Below are 16,832 nucleotides of genomic sequence, written 5' to 3' on the forward strand. Positions count from 1 at the left end.
ACTTTTTATTAGCTATTTTCCCCTCATAAAATGCATACACATATGTTATTGTCATGAATATACACATTTATATGCATGCTGTTCCCTCATATGAATGTATTGGTAGACATTATTTGGTTGGCTAACTGCATTGCAAAATTCAGACAAATGTGAATTTCAAAGGATAGCTGTGTTTCAGTTTGTATGTTGTTTGAGGAAGTGTAAGTTGAGCAGCTTTACATTGAAATCATGAACTGAACTAAATCCCCCCCCCCAGCCTCTAAACATACAGTTATAAATGAGGGGGTGTAAAAAGAAGAGAGTTAATGGGCCAGAAGAACCTCTTGAACTTGCTCAAACCTTCTGGCCAGATGAATCCTATTATTATGTAAACTACAGCTGATACATTTCCATGGGAATTAAATTGCCAGACAACAGCTTTTTGTTACAGGACTATTTTGGTGATATTCTAAATAGGAAAGCCCAATCAGAGCTGGGGGTAGACATGGCCACCTCCCAGCCTAGAATCAACTAACGTAGGTGAAGGAAATGAAAGATAAGGCTGCCATATGTCTGAGACAAAGCCAGGATTCATTCACTGAAAATGGTGTCAGGGCAGAATATTCGAAAAGAGGCTAAAATGTCTGTGGAAACCCAGGTGTCAACCCATATTGGAAGTGTCAATATTTTGGCACTGTTCCTAAAAGGTAGGTTAAAACGTTCATTTTTCCCCCTCAACAACTTTGGGTTTTCACTTTTTGAAATATCGCAGCCCTGCAAAAGACAAGCTGTACTTCTGAGCTAGAGGCAAGCAGAGAAAGAAAGCTGAAATTTGGGCCTCCAGCAGTGATCAACCTATACATAGTTGTAAATAGCCACAAAAATTACAAAAGTGACCAGTGATCTCATTCCAAAGGAAACCAAATCTGGATCAACACTGAACTTCTCACCACTTGGAGAAGTGAAACGAGCATAACAATAGTTTGTGTTATGCTTCACAAACTATCTCCATGGAAATGCAGAGTTGACTTTCTCTCTCTTCCTTATAAAAAGGTTTGGAGTAAAGATCACTCCTGCTTTGAAATTTAAATTCCAGTTTCTTCATGAATGAGAGAGCTCTGTTAGTCATGCATGGTATCATTGAGGTTCTGTTTTTTCTTATGATTCTCCTGCCCCTGCCCCCTTCCCCACAAATGGCTACTCACTCCCATTTTCAGGCTGATGGATTCCACATCAAACTTGAAAAGCCACAGTAGACTTTAAAAGTGGCAGCTATTTGTCCAGGGAGTGTATTTCAATATTTTCTGATGTGAAAGCAAAAAATGCATCTGAATCAATTTCACTACATTCTGATGGAAACCTTGGAGGGGGGGATTTATTGGGGAGGGGAAATGCTGTTCTTCACCCTTCCCTAAGCGTATCTCTTGCTTTCATTTTAATGTATTCACAGCATGAGGGGGTTGCATCAACTGGAACATCATTTAACATACACTGTGTGATAAACTAGTCTCTGATACCACTGGTGCATGGTTAGGCAATGAAACCGAGAAGAGAGCTCATACACTGTTATTACATTTTTTTTCCACATTACCTCTTTCACAGATTGTGGTTGATAGCCCAACTGTAACTTAAGGAAAAGTAAAGGTTATTCTGCTTTCATGTCTACAAAAGTTGTACAGAAGCTTCTAGTATCGAGGCCTCATTATCAGGGAGCAAATTCGTACATCTGATGCACCAATTTTGTTCTTTCGCCTGTGAAGGCTGCCTGGAATTGGTGAATCATCCCTGTGATTCCATTCACCATGAATGAAAATGGCCAGAAACAGCAATCTGCAATGGTGGCTTTTGGTGCTATTCAAAACTGATGGCTTTCCTGGGAAGAAGGATTGATTGTTAAACTGTTCTGGGAACTGTAGCCCTGTAAAGGTCTCCTAACAACTCTTAGCACCCTGTACAAACTATAGTTTCTAGGATTCTTTGGGGCAAATCACTTCTTAAAGTGGTATCATAGTGTTTTAAATGTATCATGAAGATGTGGCCTAAGTCCCATTGCCCAATTAATTTCATCTACTTACATCAAAGTATTCCATGTTTAACTTGATTGCCATATTGTAATCCTAAAATCCATTACTCGGGAGTAATCTTAGTATTTTCAATTAGGCTACACTAGCATAATAGGATCTCAGACACAATGAATGCATACATTTATATGAACTAGTTATATGTTTATACAAGGCCACATGCTTTGTTTATATGCTTTACATTTATATCATGTAGTAAAACCCATATTCTTTGGCTAATAAATATCAGAGTACACTAAGCTTCAAGTTGTGTGAACATCTCTGTGATCCAATTGTCTTTATTGCCCTTCTCAGAAAATTATAAACCTACTATCAAGACTTAATATCCCATCTAATCACATTTTAATTCATTTTAATTATATATGTACTCTAAACAGGTCTCAGTTCAGAGTTTCCATTCAGCACAGCATTACAAAGCTTGGATAATTGGTACGATAATTTTAAATTTAAAAGGCAGTAAACATTTTCTAAGAGTATAATAAACCTTGAGAAACTTCTTGTGGAAGATACTGGACTGTGAACAACAATGCCTTAAGAATTCATTTGCACTTGTGTTGAGTTAGTTTATGAGCAACCCAGTACTAAAAGCATTTTCCTTAGAAGTATTGTTAATTTCTATAGAGTTTGCTCTTAAGTAAATGCATTTAGTACTGTAAGCAAATGTCCAAATCCACCAAATAGATATGAGTATGGAAGCCTTTTTCTTACACCACCAATATCTGGATGTTTGACCCTTTCTGAAGGCATTAGTTATGATTCTACACTACTATTTTCCCATGTCAAGAGCTGAACTAAGGGTGGAAACTGTACCTCTCCAATACCAATCCAGCCAGTGGTATAGTTAGGGCTGGTCTTCATGACTGAAGTCCAAGATCCCACAGTCCATGAGAACCCCAAATACCTACTGAGAGAGTGGGAGATGATGAGGTAGGTGGCAAACAGGCCCTGCATCAGCACCTGAGTTGCTATGAGCATATCAAAGCCCACCAGGTCCAGCACCGATTGCCACAGCTTCCTCCCTTCCTATTATCAGCAACATTCATAAGGGAAGGCTGGCTAGGCATGTACATGGTTGCAGGTGTTCATTTTATTATTTGGGTTTTAAAATACATTATCCCTTTCTACAACAATGATGGTCATTGCCCGGTAAATGTGTTCTGCATCATGGCAGCAGAAGCAAATGCTATGTTATTCCTGCATTCGTGATGGTGCAATGTATGACGCTATGATTAAAGTGAGTTTAATATGTCACTCTGCATGTGCTCAGAGTCTTCCTTCTTCATCAGGGTAGGCAAACTGTTGTTGCTCTAACATATCAGAAATGTAGCTGCAGCTGTAAAACATGGAATGGTAGCAGGGTGTGGGGGAGAGAAATGTTAATTGTGTGCATCATAACTGAAGTCATATACAGTGGTACCTCAGGTTAAGTACTTAATTCGTTCCGGAGGTCCGTTCTTAACCTGAAGTACCACTTTAGCTAATGGGGCCTCCTGCTGCTGCCGTGCCGCCGGAGCCCAATTTCTGTTCTTATCCTGAAGCAAAGTTCTTAACCTGAAGTGTCGGGCCAGCCGTTACAAATGGCGCTTAATTCAGCATAAAATAAAGACGCAGAGAGCTAGCTTATTTCCTTGGACTGATGGAGCAGCTCTTTCAGACATCTTCTCCTCTCCAGTCCGTTTTTATTACCCTTTGTTCTCTCCAGCCGCATGGCTGCTTGCCAGTGTCTCATGTTACCTCATCTGGCCAGCTTAAACCCACCCACACCATATAGGGTCAACACTGCCCAGAGGAAACACAACTCCTTTTAAGGTCAATACAATCCCAATACACTGTAAGACACAGACATGCTGGTCACTGGGTCAGCAAGACACCAGGTGGCACTACAAACCTTGCCAGGGCTTTCTGGCTCCCACCCTGGCTCCCACACTGAAGCACTCTTTCTGGGTTAGTGGAGTGTGTAACCTGAAGTGTATGTAACCTGAAGCGTATGTAACCTGAGGTACCACTGTACAAGGCTGTCTAAAGCCCACCCACCTCCAGCCCTCCAATAAGAACATTAAGTCCAGGGTCTAAAATCACCTAGCTATGCCACTGAATTCAATAGTCCAACCACTGCACAGTGCTGGCTCTCTCTACACAAGTTTTGTGGAGTGAATAATTATTCTTTTGTCTAGAAAAAAAGCAGTGATGAATATGAAATATTCATTTGGCAACAAAACAGCAGGCCCAGGTGCAAATGGATGTCTGTGAAGCTGAGTCATTTCATTTGCTGGTTAAGTGTCATCCACCTTCTTTGAACTTCTCTAGAGGAAACAAGATGATGCTTAGAGTTGCAACCATCGTTTTTGCCCTGAAACATCATACTGTCAATGTGTACACTTATGTATAAAAGCTATCCTCCGCTCATGCTAAATAAAAGAATACATAGTTCACTATGGATATGATTGTTCCCTTCCCTTTCAAGGCCAATGAACTGCAATAGAGAAAGTATAAAAGCAACCACTTGAGAAGAATGAGGGACTTGTGAACTTTCTGCACTTTTTGTTATTAAAATCTCCATGCTGCTTACTCAGTATGGCACTAAGGCAGCCATGGATTGGTGGAAGTTTCTACCTAGAGTTTTCTTCTCTGCATGTGCCAGGTCATCTTGGATTCAACTTTATATCCAGAGTGCAGCAAGTTTCTTTCTTACCAAGTTCCAGTGTTAGGCAGAATTCTAGAGGTGTAGACTGAAAGCAGGGCTGGCCCACCTCAGGAGGTGTGAGCCCTTGAGGCTGCCCCACCCACCCTCCGGCCTCCACCACTGGTGGAGAAGTAGTGCCAGCAGCAGCGGCTGCAGTTTCCAGAGGGAGATCCTGCTGGAATCCTGGCAAAATCTTGTGAGGTATCATGTGTTCCACAAGCTCTCATGACAGTTCTGCAAGATCTCATGAGATCTTGCCGCTGCCACTGCTTCACAGGCACCACCGCGCAACCCATGTAAGGGCAGCACTGATGGGGTGGCAGTGGCAGGGCAGGCCTGACGAAGCCAGCCGTCACAATGGCGCTTGTTTAGCATAAAATAAAGACACAGAGAGCCTTTATTTCCATGGACGGAGGGCAGCTCATTCAGACTTCTTCTCCTCTCCGGTCACTTTTTTTATCCTTTGTTCTCCCCAGCCGCATGGCTGAATTCCAATGTCTCACGTTACCTCATCCGGTCATGCTTTTATTGCACCCATGCCATATAAGGTCATTACATTCCAATACCTTGTAAAGCTCGGAGTGCTGGTCACGAGGTCCGGAGGTACCCTGCAGTATTTACAAACCTCTGCCATGGCTTTATGACTCCCACACAGGCCCCCCCAAAGACACACTTGCCACTACCATCTACCCCAGTATTGCTCATCCAGTCTTTCCTAGGAACTAGTTCTCAGAATTCTTTGGGGCAAGTCATGACGGTTTTGAAAGTGTTATCATGGTACGTGACTCCTGGAGTGTTAGCCAAGGATGAACCCTTTTTCCTTGGGCCAAAAAAATTAATAAAGGTTAACCTGCTTTAACACCTGCTTTAAGTCAGTTTGATGACATTATTTTCAGAAATATTAACACGATCCAACTAATGTGAGCTGCAGTAAAGGAGAAATATTATTAGAGTACTTTTGAAATTTATCAAAATGAGTCAATAATACTGTTTAAAGAATCTTGACACTGATCATTTAAACAGGCAGGGGAAAGTCAATACAAACAAATAATGGCCTATTTCCTTAAATTTAGGGCTCTTTTATGTTCATATTTAAATGAGGATTATTTACAATGCAAAGCTTAAAATCCCCTAAAGTTTGCTCTCACCCGGTTGAGGTAGTGACAGAATAAATGTATGGTTTAAGTGTAGACAGCACTTCTGTATGTAAAAGCTGATGTTAGCCATTGTATTAATTCACAATAGTTCCATAAATCTTGCGCCGATTGATAAATCAATCATACTTAATACTATTAAGCTTCCTTAATGCAAGCAATACAGAATATGTATAAGAGGGTGGGTGTAAAAATGCTGTTATTAGCATAATGACAAGTACAGCAAAGGAGTGAGAGAAAGAAATAAGAAAATCAGGAAACTGGGTCATGTAGCACATGCTCAGATTGCTTTGAGTTGTGAAAGATTTGTCAAAACCATAAAATTATTCTAGTCTGCTCCATCATCCAAAATGAAATTGCAACAGCACAATAGAAATGGCCTCCGAGTTGTAGGAAGCTACACACCCATGATCACTTAAGAAAAGGACCAAGGCATGTCCATGGCCAGCTGTAGCTGACTCTTGATGTGCAGTGAGTGTGTTCTTCATAGGAACATAGTGAGCTGTCCTGTACCGAGTCAGAACAATGGTCCATCTACTGCTGTACTGTAACACTCTATTCTGCCTTGGTCAGACCACACCCGGAATGCTGCATCCAGTTCTGGGCAAGACAATCTAAGAAGGATATTGACAAGCTAGAACGTGTGCAGAGGAGGGCAACCAAGATGATCAAGGGCCTAGAAGCCAAATCTGATGAGGAACATTTGAACGAGCTGGGTATGTTTAGCCTGAAAAAGAGGAGACTGAGAGGAGATATAGCCATCTTCAAATATCTCAAGGGCTCTCACATGGAAGAGGGAACAAACTTGTTTTCTCCTGCTCTGGATGGTAGGACTCGAACCAATGGCTTCGAGTTACAGAAAGGGAGATTCCAACTAAACATCAGGAAGACCTTTCTGACAGTAAGCACTGTTCGACAGTGGAATGGACTCTCCTTTATTGGAGGCTTTTAAGCAGAAGTTGGGTGGCCATCTGTCATGGACGCTTTAGCTGAGATTCCTGCATTGCAGGAATTGGACTAGCTAATGCTTGATGTCCTTTCCAACTCTATAATTCTAGTATTCTACAATGACTGGCAGTGGCTCTCCAGGATTTGAGACAAGGCTGTTTCCCCCCAGCTCTAGCTGGAGATGTCAGGGATTGAACCTGGGGTGTTCTGCATGCAAAGCAAGCACTCTATCACTGATCCGCAGTTCATCCTCCTAAAGTCAGTGAAAGCAGGCATGTTGTTAGTGAACCAATGCAGTGTCTTGCCCTGAACCCTGCCTCTCCTAACCTTTCCCTGTGTCTCAACCTTATTGCTAGAGCGCTAAAAAGCCCAGAGGCAAATTCGCATCATGGGCCTATGTTAGGTATCTAACAGTGCCCACAGCTAGAAGGGGAGGCACTCCTCTGCTGGCAAGAAGTCTAATAAGGGAAAGTTTGTAGAGCATATGCTTTGCATGTAGAAGGTCCAAAATTCAGTCTCCAGCATCTCTGCCTAGGGCTGGGAAAGACTCCCTGTCTGAAACCCTGTAAAGCCACTGTCAGAGACTGGCCAAGGATGAGCTGACTCTTCCTAAAGCAGCTTCCTGCGTCTTTGATTTGTGGCAGTATTCAAACCACTAGGCAAGGGGAGAGTGAGATAGCATGGTCCACTCCCTCAGCTCAACAGGGACTAGCTGCAATTTCACACATGTTCGTTCATTATAATCATACTGCGTTTCCACATTGATTTTGTTTTTAAAAAACAAAATTGTTTATGGAAATTCCCATTTTGATATATATTTTATCTTCAAATCCTTTATCCTCAAATACATTTTAATGCCTTTGGGTATGTTTCTTGAGCTAAGAGCTATATTGTAAAATTCAGAGAAGTGCAAAATCTGAAGGATAATTACCTTTGGATCCACACATTAGCCACAGAGGTATTGATCAAGTCAGTTTCCTCCGGAATTCACAGAAATCAAATTCCTCAAACATCCCTACTGTGGAGTAGATTAAGTTGAGTGACAGTGACCTGCCCAAGGTTATCTAATGAGCTTCAGGCCTTGAATGAGCCACATTCTTTGTGCCAAGATTTTGAGGTTTTGTGCAATGTTTGTTCAGCCAGGGCAAAGCGAGGTGACTGCCTCAGGCAGTAGATGCTGGTGAACAGCAATAGCCTCAGCCTAAGCCCTCTACCTTTCAACTTTGTTGCCATGTGGCCCATCCTGGGCCTCCTAAACTGGCCTGTTGCCTCAGGTGTGGAAGAGGATGCTATCTTATCACTATACAGTCATGCTTCGGGTTGCACGATTTCAGGTTGTGCAACCCAGAAGTACCGAAACGGGTTACTTCCAGGTTTCAGTGCTTGCACATGCACAGAAGTGCTAAATCGTGCTTTGTGCATGCACAGAAGCACCGAATAGTGACGCGGCATTGCGGGTTGCTTCCCGCACGGATCACATTCGCAACCCAAGCGTCCACTGTAATAGACCTTTGATCTAAGTCAACAGGACTTAAGACATGTCTCACTTTTTATGTTGATTTCAACAGAATTAAGGTGATCACCAAAGAAGAACTTAGTTTGGGTTGAACCTAGCAGTAGTAATAGTCCTGATACTGCAGGACTCTTGCTCAGAAGGACACAAAGTTCCTGGAATGGTCCTGTGTTGGACTGCAGAAATCATGCACTGTATTTACAATTCTGGGCATGGAGAGTTGGGATGAATACAAAGGTGGCTGCATTGCAAATAAGGTGAGCAACAGGGGATTACTGAAAGGGGCAAGAGGGAGACTTAATATTAAAGGAAGGTTTTGCATGTGTCTGAACCATTTTGCTCTTCATTGAATTTAAAATACAGAATGTTAGTCTGTTTGCACTAATACATTTGATTAACTCTACTGGCTTCTGGCATTTTCCTAGTAAAACTCAATTCTATTCATATAGATTTTGTAGACAGCATCTTAAAAATCCAGGCTGCCGTGAAATTCAAGGGGGCTGGGGGGTAGGAAATCATTTGCTGATTTCAGTAAAGTGTAGATTAGAACCTTAATTGCAAGAATTTAAATAAGGGGGAAGAGCTCGCTAATGCCTCTGTCTTGGGATTGCTATAAGACATTTTCCTGTATGTCTTGCTGTCAAGCAGCTGTTGTTACAGAAATGGCATTTACCTCCTGTCATCCTGGACTAAACTTAAAAGGAAAGCCTATGGATAAAAGGCCTTCTGTTGTTGCAATTTATCCTGTCTAATTAGCCTCAGGGTCAGATTTGTATCAAGAAGTTTATGGATCAAGAAAAATAGAAATTCCCAGAAACAATGGCCACAATCCAAAAGCCCATGTAACCAGCTCAGCAAGCCTGGAGACACTCTTGACAAACAAATTCAACACCATTGCCAGGAACAGACAGCATGGTGGAGCGCAGGTGCTTACCTGACACTCCTGGCAGGTGCGTCACTGCTGCTTACTGGAAATGGGAGGGGCAAGACATTGGGGAGGGTGGCCTAGTGCACCAGATTGATTCCGCTGGCGCATTTGCACCATGCTGACCTCACCATTACTTCCCCCTCCCCCACCTGGTAAGCAGCTGTGACTCACCTTTTGTCTGCCCTGGATCTTCCAACTTTCTCTATCCACTTTCTCAATACCATGCATAATCTTATAGACCTTCACCATGCCCCTACTCTACTTGCCTTTTCCCCACTCCTAAACAAAGAAAATAGGGACCTGGGTGGCGCTGTGGGTTAAACCACAGAGCCTAGGACTTGCCAATCAGAAGGTCGGCAGTTCGAATCCCCATGACGGGGTGAGCTCCCGTTGCTCGGTCCCTGCTCCTGCCAAACCAGCAGTTCGAAAGCACGTTAAAGTGCAAGTAGATAAATAGGTACCACTCTGGCGGGAAGGTAAACGGCATTTCCATGCGCTGCTCTGGTTTGCCAGAAGCGGCTTAGTCATGCTGGCCACATGACCCGGAAGCTGTACGCCGGCTCCCTTGGCCAATAAAGCAAGATGAGCGCCGCAACCCCAGAGTCGGTCACGACTGGACCTAATGGTCAGGGGTCCCTTTACCCTTTACTTTAAACAAAGAAAAGCCCCAAATGTTGTGGCCCTTGTGTCACTGGGGAGTTGCTCCAGACCCCTGAACATTTTGGTTGCCCTTTCAAAATGGCACAAGGAGTGGCTACTCTTCCAAGAGAAACATTCCCAGAAATCCCACTGTTGTGCTCAAGACGTCACGGACCTCTTTCTGTCATTTACATGTCATCCAAAAAAACACACACCATTCACTCCAGCTTTGGTTGTAGTTTCAGGTCTTTCAGCTGAGACTAGGATGCCACTTGAAATGCAATAGCACAACAGATGTGTAAACATCTGCTTGCACACCAGCAGCCAAAGTGGTGCCAAAGGATCTGTCTGCTTGTCCCACTGACTTCAATCAACCTGAAGAGTGTTCCATATAAGCACTTCAACTTGCAGATTGGGCTCTAAATCATTTGTTCCAGCTCAGTCCAAAAGGTGTTTGTCAATCCATAAATGCTCTTTTAATTGAAAATTAGCAAGGGAGCAAAACCTTTGTCAGTAATCTGCATCTTGAAAACTTCCTTCTGACATTTCAAGATGCATCAATCATATCGCTCATCTGAGTGAACCAAATCCATGGAGACACTACTTCAATTGTCAAAAACATTTTTAGTGGTTCCCCCAAAGAAGTTCGGATAGATCAGATGAATGTAAATGGTTCTCTTGTAAGACTGCAAGATGCTTATTTTTTTATTTTAAAAAATCAGAATCAGTTTTAGCCAGATGTGACTTTGGGTACTTCCAGTAGAGACAACCTTTCTTTTGCAGGAAGGATTCAGTCACATACCATTGAATTCAGGCTGCATGGTTAAAACAGACTGGGTGCTCCAGTGATGGGGAAATGCACTGGGTAGAATAACAATAGCATAAAACATGTTATCATCTCCATAAGCTCAATAAACAGCCATCATATAACCTCTTCACAAACTTTGTGGAAACAAATCAGGATGGGTGCTGAATAAATAGGTCATCTGGAAGCAGCCTTATGGGCACAAGTTGATGGGTGCCTATGGGATGACAGAACATGCAATTACCTACGTGTGAAAATGTGACCTGTGAACTGATGAGATAGCAGGTATTTATATGCTGCTTTTCCAGGAAAAGCCCATTCAAAGTGGCTTACAGCTCTAAAGTGGTTTGTGTCTCCATATGATGTTAAAAGGCTGCTAAGCAACAGCTAAAAGGTGTGGTAATTTGCGCTGAATTTAATGGGGCTACAGAGTGAGAATTGCAATGAGCGAGAATTGCAGAGTGAGAATCACTGACTGTTGAATTGCAGAATGAGAATCACTGACTTTCTGTATTCCACCTACTTGGCCATCTCTGCTAATTTCATCCAGGATGACTGCAGACTCAAATTAAGGAGCACAGAGGAGGATTTGTTCTGGAATTGCTTGGACTATGTGCATTGTAAACCCTTTCTGAGCCTACTGGAAGCTTTTATTTTGGCGTACTCATGGAATGATGTAGAAGACTGGCTCTCCTCCCCTTTCTGATTAGACTATACCCAGCCTGCAGGGCGGGGTTTCACAATGCACTCAGTGAACATCCTCTCTCCCTGCTGCCCCCAGCATCAAGTGTATTAAAGGTAAAGGGACCCCTGACCATTAGGTCCAGTCGTGGCAGACTCTGGGGTTGCAGTGCTCATCTCACTTTATTGGCCGAGGGAGCCGGCGTAAAGCTTCCAGGTCATGTGGCGAGCATGACTAAGCCGCTTCTGGCAAACCAGAGCAGCACACGGAAACGCCGTTTACCTTCCTGCCGGAGCAGTACCTATTTATCTACTTGCACTTTGACATGCTTTCAAACTGCTAGGTTGGCAGGAGCAGGGACCGAGCAACGGGAGATCACCCTGTCGCGGGGATTCGAACCGCCGACCTTCTGATCAGCAAGCCGAAGAGGTTCAGTGGTTTAGACCACAGAACTCTTCCCCAATTTATTTGTGTATTGCAGAGCAGGCAGAGGCAGAAGGAGTCTCTCACTGCAAGCTGTGTGAGAGAGGTTCTGACCCACTCCCAAGCTCTCTGGCATGGTGTGGATTATGTGGGGGTTGCTTCTCTGTGGGCTTCGGAGGCACTCAAAAGCAACAGGAGATAATCTTGGTGCTGCAGCAGATCCAAGAGAGAAGCACCTTTTCAAAACTGATTTTAATATTGTGTTTAAATGTTGTAATGCACCTTGGGACCTTAGGGTGAGGGACGGGTGGACAGGGAAGAGGAAGTCTGGCTCTTTTCCTTTTCTGAGTCTTCTAGAAGACTTGCAAGAGAACAGGGGTAACCACGAGCAATAGCTACTGCTTCAAGCCATTTTCTGAAAAGCACTCTATTCTCTTTGCACAGGGAAATAGCACAGCATAGCTCATCTTTTTGATACTATTAACATAAATTATGATACAAGGAAGGGACTCCAGCAGTAGACCAAGGCTCTGCAATGGCGCTCCAGAGAGGCCCATTAGCAAAGGTCCCCATAATCTTCTGGACGTATCAATAGTTATTTGGTGCGACAATTGGTGGAATTTTCAGAAATGCCTTGTATATATCCAAATATAAAGAATCAAACTAGACCACCCTTCCAGAAACTGGTACCTTCCAAACATTTTGGGGTACAACTCCTATCAGGCAGCTAGGTCAGGGAATGATGGACTTTACCAAGAATTATTCTTGCCAATGGGGGGGCGGATCACAAATACATCAACTGTTCCATCTTGACAATGTTTTTTTTTTCTGGATTAGGAGCTATTTAACTATACTTGTAGAAAGGAGAGAGAAAGAGAGAGCTATGACTACCTAAAGCAGCAGTCCTGGCTGAAAATAACTGCAATGATTGTTTTAAAGGGTAGTGTTGCTAAGGGTATCTCAAGTTTGCATTTTAACTTCATTCTCGTTTAGTACCAGTGCCAATTTCACACCACCTCAGCCCCTACTCCCTCTTTTTCTGGGTTTCCAACCCACTCCCACTCCTATCTTGAGGGCCAGCTCATTTGTCTTTGTAGCTTTTCCATTCACTAGCATGGAACTGCTGCCGAGCACATCGCTCTTCAGTGAACACAGCCAATTAACTTCTCCTTTTGTGTGAGAAAAGATCCCCCCTCTTCTTTGTTACTACAGTAGGGTTAGCCAAAGTACATATTAACTGCTATAAATAAAAATGCTTTGAAAATGTGTATAAACATGTGTCGTCCGTTGCCTCTCCTTAGTCTTCTTGAGGAATAGAAAGCTAATGCTAAGCCAGTTTGTGGCCCCTCCACTTTGCTTTCCATTGTTCCAAAACCACAAAAGACAACAATTTGGTCATGAATGCATAAAGCAGCCAGAGATACAAAGCAGGGATAACAAAATTCAATGGCTGCCCTTACAGTTACCATCCCCCGCCCCCCAACAGAACTCTGAAATCCTAAAAGAGTCCTAGGCTGGATCTAGACATATCAGAGAAGCGTTTCATTTTAAAGCGCTATAAATTTAAACAGGGAAAACAGGTGGAGAAAAACGGGGTTCCACATTGCCACCTGGTGGCACAATGTTATGCTGCATATAGAACACATATAAATCGCTTTTTCCTTTTCCCTAGACTCAGGCTGCTGGGACCATGCATCCCTTGTAGCAATACCTATCAATCCAAGCTGAACCACCTTGAAGTCAGCCAGGAAAGAAAGGCAGAAAGAAAGGCAGAGAGAGAGAGAGAGAGAGAGAGAGAGAGAGCGCCACTGTTCACTAAGCAATGGGTGGCTATTTCTTGTTGAGAAGAATCCGTTTAGCATCTCCATTTGCTTGGATAGAGAATTCCCTGCTTCCCAGAGGATCAGCTCCTGGTATAGAATTGTGGGCACTTCCTCAAGTCATTAATAGGACAGAAATGCAATTACACCTCGGGTTTTGTTTTGTTTTGCGGGGAGTGGATTGGTATAGTTTTATTGATTACACAAACAGAAGGGCAGATAACTGAAGTGTCCCTTCAGCCTACACTAAGATCCAGAACAGGTAATCTCACATATATTTCAACTTACCATAGCATGAGAACATATGAGGAGCGCTGCTGGGCTGGGTCAAGGTCCCATCTAGTCCAGCATCGTGTTCTCACAGTGCCCAACCAGATGCTTGTGGGAATCCCATAAGCATCGCCTGAGAACAAGAGCTCATAAAATTAATAAATAATAATTGTGGGTGCTTCGAGATGGGCTGTTTATTGAGCATTCACCCTGTCATGTATGCACTATTTAATGAGATATTTAATTAGCATCCATTCTGATTTGTTTGTAAGGAGGTTAGGTGATTCTCCCTCAAAGCAAATGTTATTCCACTCCCCTTTCCTTATTGCAAATAGTCTGATTGTTTGATTTTTAAAAAAATAATAATATCAAAATACGTGTCAGCTTTACATGTGATGCCAAAAAGAAGACAGCAAAAGTGGCTCCTTAATTTTAATGGGTAGGGAGTTCCAGAGTTTAGGAGATGCCCCACTAAAGGAGCCAGTGTGTTGTGGTGTTTAGAGAGTTGGACTAGGAACTGGGAGAACAGGGTGCAAATCCCCACTCAGCCATGAAACTTCACTTGGTGGCATTGGGCCAATCACTGCCTCTCAGCCTAACCTACCTCGTAGTATTGTTTTTGGGATTAAATGAGGACAGGGAGAACCTTGCACACCACCTTGAGCTCCTTGGAGGAAAAGGAGGAATATAAAGGCAGTCAATAAATGATTGATTGATTGATTGATTGACTGATTCCTTACAAGAACAGAATGGATGTTATGTGGCATTTGTAAAAGTGCCAGTGCCACAGATCCAAGTGGTCAAGCGGGCTTATATGAGCCCAACAACATGTTTCTTAAGGGAGTTTTTGAAATGTGTTTTGCTTGTCATCAACTGAGCTTTCCAGAATTGTTTGTATATGTATATTATGTGCTCTCGTAGCATAGTCTGTATGTTGTAAATATTCTGTTTGATTTTTTTGAGAAGCAAAATTAAGGTTTTATAAACTTATTAAGTTTTTATAAAGACCTTCCACCTCCCTAGTTTTTATTTATGGGTTTAAACTTCTTTTTGCCACATCTCTAATTCTGGCATATCTAGTGCAAGTGGAACTGTGTGTATAGACAGGGTTACCAATGCAACAGAAAAGAAAAAGGTAGGGGCAATCAGCCTAGCCTTCCCAAGCAGCCTGATATGCAGAAATCTTGAGGCAAAGCCTATGTGCCCAGGTTGCATCAAGTGAAGTCATCCCACCAGTGCAAGGACTTCCACTTATACAACAGAGCTTCCCTTCCCTCTACTCTCCCCAGTCACCGCACTCAAACTGCCCCCCCCAAAAAAATGCTTTGGGGGGGATTTGGGGAGTGTGCAAGAGGAGAAAGGGGAAAGGAAATTCCATTACACAAGTGGAAGCTCTTGTGCCAATGGGATGACTTTGTCCAATACAAGCCATTATTAGCAGTGGATATTCACGGAACAGTCATTGTTGAAAAACCTGGTGTAATTATCACCATTTTTACTTTGGGATTTGACACTGTCCTACACACTGCAGCCTATGGCAAGGGTGGGGAGACTGTGGCGTAGTGTGGTTTGCCAGCATCCAGGACCAGGCAAATATCCTCAGCACCACATGTTGATAGGCTGGAACGAAGGGGCAATAGGTCAGCGACCTACCTGAGTGGCAGCTGCAGCTCCCTGTGAGCATCAAACACAGCAGAGAATGAGACAGGGAATTGCTCAGGAGAGGATATCTTTCTAAAGCCTGTGCAGAGGGTGTCCTAGCAACCAGCCGTCCCCCAAATCTGCTCCTTAGTCTACTCACGTGAACATTGGGAGATTTTCTGTGGGAGTGGTAGGGTGCACTGTTTTTTATTTATTACTTCAACTCTTTTTTTCTCTTCTGAAATTTTGCACCGCTAAGAATTCTGAGCCCAGGGAAACCACCCCTGTGGTCCAACCCACGCTACGCCACTGAACTCTCTAACTTCAAAGATGGTGGTCAGTTAGCCCAACCTGGCACACTCTAGATCAGCTTCATTGTGATCAATCTTCCTTGAGCATTTCCAACAAAAAGAAGCTTATTCTTGGAAGAACTTCATTTGGGAACTGTCTGAAATGGAACAATAAGTAAATGAGCATGATTTGATTGTTTCCCAGCTTTGTGATTAACTATCTTGCGCCAGTCAACATATTATAATGAAAGCTGCATTTTAAAATGATAGACTTTTTAGCCAGGCTCGTATTCAGTTCATGAATTAATAGCAAACATGGCTGGCAATTAGTTCATTAATCAAAGCCTTTTTTCATAAATCAGTTTATGAATACATTTTAGCCTTTAGATTGATTGTGAATAATCTGAGCTAAATGCTATTTAGGTCTGGCTCCAGTTTCCATTTATGCCCCACCTCTCTCATCTGTCATTTTGTTGGCAAGAATAGGGTCCTAACTTACATCATGCATTCTTGCTGCGATTCTACCAGATCCATCATAAAGCTTCCTGTGCCAGCATAAGTAAGGCTCTTAGAATGTGATAAAGCACAATTACTCCCAGTGGCGCCATCAGGGCAGGACTGTGGGGCAGAAGTCCAAGGACCTACTTCACAAGATGAGCTGAAGGCTCCCCAAAGGCAGGAGGGCTATTTTGCCACATTTTGAAGCAAATTAGCTTTGGGGGGGGGTGGACTCCATATGACCATTAACTCCAGGGTCTGAAATTACCAAACTGCATCATTGATTACTCTTAGTCCATCAGCATGGATATCCAAATGCAAACTATGTGTGCCACTTGTCAAGCCTGAAAGGCAAACACATGCAAAACATATTACATGCGCTCCTACGGAGACCTTCCCCCCCCCCATAGGCAATTCACAGACATTTAAAAAGCAAGGTGCCCTTTGTTGTTAGATATTTTCAAAGAAAATTCTAATA

At 43.0% G+C, this 16,832-nt stretch overlaps 1 long non-coding RNA gene across 1 annotated transcript in view; it reads right to left on the reverse strand.

The window, feature by feature from the left end:
* Positions 1–2,965: 2,965 nt before the first annotated feature.
* The window catches only part of LOC128421352 (uncharacterized), a 61,013-nt gene continuing 47,146 nt past the window's right edge, over positions 2,966–16,832 (reverse strand). The window contains exon 3 of the long non-coding RNA XR_008332292.1: positions 2,966–3,393. This is a non-coding gene — a long non-coding RNA (uncharacterized LOC128421352). The remainder of the gene's footprint in view (positions 3,394–16,832) is intronic.

The sequence above is a fragment of the Podarcis raffonei genome, chromosome 9, assembly GCF_027172205.1.
Source record: "Podarcis raffonei isolate rPodRaf1 chromosome 9, rPodRaf1.pri, whole genome shotgun sequence".
NCBI classification, from domain to species: Eukaryota; Metazoa; Chordata; class Lepidosauria; order Squamata; family Lacertidae; genus Podarcis; species Podarcis raffonei.